Source organism: Colletotrichum scovillei (assembly GCF_011075155.1).
Source record: "Colletotrichum scovillei strain TJNH1 Contig00016 mitochondrial, whole genome shotgun sequence".
Classification (NCBI taxonomy): Eukaryota; Fungi; Ascomycota; class Sordariomycetes; order Glomerellales; family Glomerellaceae; genus Colletotrichum; species Colletotrichum scovillei.
The window spans coordinates 8838-13934 of NW_023336274.1; positions in this window are offsets into that span (position 1 = coordinate 8838).

Genomic DNA, 5097 nt, shown 5'->3' on the forward strand with positions numbered 1-5097 from the left:
CATAAATCATTAATAGTATTTAAGAATTCAATATTAATATTCAAGCTCTCTACAATAATAAAACATTGATCTTTAAACAGGGATTTGTAGTTGTAGGAGTTAACCTTTAATTTAATAATAACCACATAAAGAACGTTAAGTTTAAATTTATTCTTAATAATTTGATTTAATAAAACCGTAAAAATCCAGATAATTTTTAGAATTAGGTTCAAGTATGTGCTTTTTAAAAAGAATACTATATAAATACTAATCCTAATTTAGTGATAAAGATGGTAAAGTTCTCCCTTTAGTTAGTATATAGATAACTAATAATTATCATAATAAAAATAATGGTCATTTCTAGAGAAAATAAAAAATAATAGTGTGTGTTAGTTATTTTTAAGTTCTTTATTTGTAGAAGCAATGAATAAAAGAAAAATTATTCCTTGGCGATACGTATTAATAAAAAAATTATTTGCTGGATATTATTTATAAAAGTTTTCGCGGAACTTGTTCATTTAAAGTTAAAAAGCTAGTTTACGCGGGACTAGTTTTTTTAAATGAATAAAAAATACAGTTTTCGCTTAACTATTTCATTTAAACCAGAAATTCTAAAATATAGCTTTAACGAAGTATTAGATTAAAGGGAAAGTGAAAGGTATTTTAGTCTTTAATGAAATAGTTTGCTTCTATTTCTTAAATATCTAATTCATAGTTTTTAGGTAGAGTGAGTAGATTATTCAAGAGTTAATAAAGAATGTCTGGCTGGCCACCAGAGTATAAACTATTATTTGCGGACAATTAACCCTATATTTATAAGTTTTTTGTCTCATCTTGCATGTGATGTACTTGGCATCAAATTAAATAGGATATTAATTTCTAGGGTACAGTAAAAGCGGGGGGAGATTTACAAGTAGGCGGAGCCTAGAAATTAAATACCAAGTATATTTTATATATAATTAAATATGATGTAATAGGTTTAAAATTGTAGTAGTTTTTTGACAACCCCCTACTTATAAAAAACATAAAAGTTGTGCATAAACAAGTGCATACCTTAAGTACATCCCACGACAGTCCGCTTATAAATGTGTAAGATAGGGCGAGTGTGCTAGTGCACGTGTTTTGGTAAGTACTAAAAAAATATATTTATTACCATATGTTTGGTAAGCGTGACGACCAATTCGTCACGATTAATATAGTTTTTACTTAACATGAGGTATGAATGGAGCGTATTCTTATCCTAAACAGCTTTGGATTTATTAGTGATGTATTTGACATCAAGCAGATTGTGAAATACATCAATGAAATTATATAAATGAGTTTGGTGATGGCTCTGAATGAATGCTGTCCAAATGCTTGACACATGCTAATCGTACGATTAATATAATGAATAATTTAATTAATAAGTGGTGTACAGGTGAGTATATGATATTTTCACTACCTTAAAGTGAGGGATAAAATACCACATAATAATAAAGGCAAAAGCCGCTTTAGGAAGAAGATTAATATCGTCGAGAGAGGTAGTAGTAAAGGTAATGTCTTCACTAGCTTTAAAATCTCGTAACCGTAACTGAAAGGTTGATCGGTCACATTGGGTCTGAAAAAAGCCCAATGCAAAATTAGTACAGCAGTGGGGAATTTTGGTCAATGGCCTAACGGCTGAACTGGCAATTTGGGGAAACGAAACAGAATTGTTTATACTAAAATAAAGTTTTAAGTACGTATTAATTATGATAATATGTATAGTAGTCTTGACCAATTACGTGCCAGCAGTCGCGGTAATACGTAAGAGACGAGCATTATTCATATTAAATAGGTTTAAAGGGTACCCAGACGGTCAAAATACCTTAACTAAAAGGAGTACTTGACTAGAGTTTTATGTGAGAAGACCGTACTTGAGGTGGAGAGATTATATTCTGTGATACCAAGGGGACTGATAAAGGCGAAAGCTGTCTTTTATGTAATAACTGACGTTGGAGGACGAAGGCATAGAACACGAACAGGATTTGACACCCTAGTAGTCTTTGCAGACAATGATGAATGCCATGGACTAGTCGCTAAAATAGGAACTCGTGTCCTATAAGGCAACACTTTAGAGTGTAGCACAATTTAGGATGCGAGTGTAGTTTAAGCAGAATTAGTCTATAAATGAAAATGAAAGCATTTCACCTCAAGAGTAATGTGGCAACGCAGGAACTGAAATCACTAGACCGTTTCTGACACCAGTAGTGAAGTATGTTATTTAATTCGATGATCCACGAAAAACCTTACCACAACTTGAATATTTAGCAATAAATACAGGAGTTGCACGGCTGTTTTCAGTTAATGTTGTGAAACTGTGGTTCTTCCATGGAATTAACGGAATCCTTTGCTTTATTTATATAAAGTTTTATAAAGCAATCTTTCTTTATAGCGGAAAAGATAAAAAGGAAAAAGACAAGTCATCATGGCCCTTATGTTGTGGGCTATAGACGTGCCACGTAGTCCTTAACAAAGAGATGCGAAAATGCGAATTTTAGCTAATCTCAAAAAAGAGGATATAAATTATACAAGGATTGTAGTCTGAAATTCGACTATATGAATAAGTAATTACTAGTAATCGTGAATCACCATGTCACGGTGAATTAAATCTCGGATTGGTACTAACCACTCGTCGCATGCTGAAAGGAGCTTACGCAATAAGTTTGCTATTTTGTTATAATCTCTTTTATAAATTGGATTAAAATATTATAATGGAATTCTTCGTATGCGTGACTCTGATTAGTGTTAAGTCGAAATATGGTTCGTGTAGTGGAAGTTGCACGGGGTTTATAAACCTAAAAAATATAATATATTAGGTGCTGCTTATCGCAGCCCAATTATTAAAAGTGAATTCTTTATTTTAAATGTTGCTTTCAAAAGCAATAACTATTTAAGACTGAATTCACTCTTTATATTAAGTGTTGCCCATTGGCAGCCTATTTATTGAAAAATAAATAGTCAGCTTATATAAAGAAGGAGAGTTCCTTTATTGGCAAGAAGGGTTGAGCTGTAAACTCAATAGCAATTTTCTGCTTTAAGAGTTCGAATCTCTTGTCTCCTAAAAATCTAAAGCCTTTATAGCTCAACGGTAGAGCATAATACTGTTAATATTATGATAGAGGTTCGATTCCCCTTAAGGGCTTCGTTGGGGATAATGGACGCCTAACTTAGCCTATCTAGTCCGAGCAATTCGATAATTACAAAATAAAATACAAAATGACAAATCTATCGAGAAGTCAATTTCAAGACCATCCGTTTCACCTGGTATCTCCTTCACCGTGACCTATCTATACTAGTATAAGTTTATTAACATTAACTCTAAATGCAGCACTATCTATGCATAATTTTTTAAATGCTTATGTGATATTTTATGTAGGGCTTTTTTTAGTAGTTAGCTCTATGACTTTATGATTTAGAGATATAATAACTGAGGGTACATTTTTAGGAAACCACACATTAGCAGTGCAAAAAGGATTAAATTTAGGTGTTATTCTTTTTATAGTGTCTGAAGGATTATTCTTTGTAGCTATATTCTGAGCATTCTTCCATAGCTCACTAACACCTACAGTTGAACTAGGAGCACAATGACCACCTATGGGTATAGATCCAATAAATCCTTTTGAGTTACCTCTACTTAATACTGTAATATTATTATCTAGCGGGGCTACAATTACTTATAGCCATCATGCTTTAATACAAGGAGACAGAGGAGGAGCTTTATATGGTGCTATTGCTACTGTATTATTAGCCTTAGTTTTCACAGCTTTCCAAGGTGTAGAGTATTCAGTTTCATCATTTACTATAAGTGACGGAGCGTTTGGTACTTGTTTCTACTTCGCAACAGGTTTTCACGGATTCCATGTTATAATTGGTACACTATTTTTAGGAGTCGGACTATGAAGAATCTATGCTTATCATTTAACTGACAACCATCATTTAGGTTTTGAGGGCGGTATTCTTTATTGACATTTCGTTGATGTAGTTTGACTTTTCTTATATGTATCAATATATTACTGAGGTTCTTAATGTATACCATTAATCGAATGAAGAGAGTAAGAGACAGCGAGAAAAATATAGAATTACCTTTTATATTTTCTTTCTAATTAAAAAGTTATTTTAAATGTTTTAAAATTAGATTGAAAACAAGGTTAATATTTAGAGCTAAGAAACTATAAATAGTAAATATACTGGAATTATTAGTAAAGTATATAATATACTATAAATATACTGGAATTATTAGTAAAGTATATTCTATGGAATATAGTATAAACGGTTATCATTTAATGGTAGGATTGCTGTCTTCCAAACAGAGTGTGTTGGTTCGATTCCAACTAACCGTAAATATTTGAACTAATAGCTTAATTGGTAAAGACTTCTCCTGTCACGAAAAGGGATGTCGGTTCGATGCCGACTTAGTTCGATTATTTTAAAGTATACTAGAGAGTCTTTGTAGGAAAGGTCGCCATAGGTAGGGCAAGATATTTGCTAAATATTATGTGAAAACATTTGGGCGTTCGAGTCGTCTTCTTTCCGTAGCAGGCCAAATCTGTAAGATTTACCTCTGTTTTATCACTTCCCCCACAAGGGGTAAAATTTATCCAAGCAATATGTCAAATTTGTTTATCATAGATGAAATATATACTAGTGGGTTTAAAACAGGAGCTTTAGATATTGTTTCTATATTTGCAATATTATGTGCCATTTTAACAATTGTAAGTAAAAATCCGATAGTCTCTGTTTTATTTTTAATAGGATTATTTGGGAGTGTATCTTCTTATTTAATATTATTAGGTTTAAATTTTATAGGTTTATCTTACTTAATTGTTTATATAGGTGCTGTATCTATACTATTTTTATTCATTTTAATGCTAATTAATATTAGAGTTAGTGAATTACAAAGTAACACTAAAAATAGTATACCTTTAGCTTTATTTATAACAATATTTTTTAATTATTTAGTATTCCAATTCTTACCATATGATTTAGCTATTTTAAATAATTCAAATAATTCATTAAATAATGTATTATACCACACATCATTTAATGCTCCCGGAGAAAAATTATTTAATAATACTACAATCTCAAATTTAGGAGGAG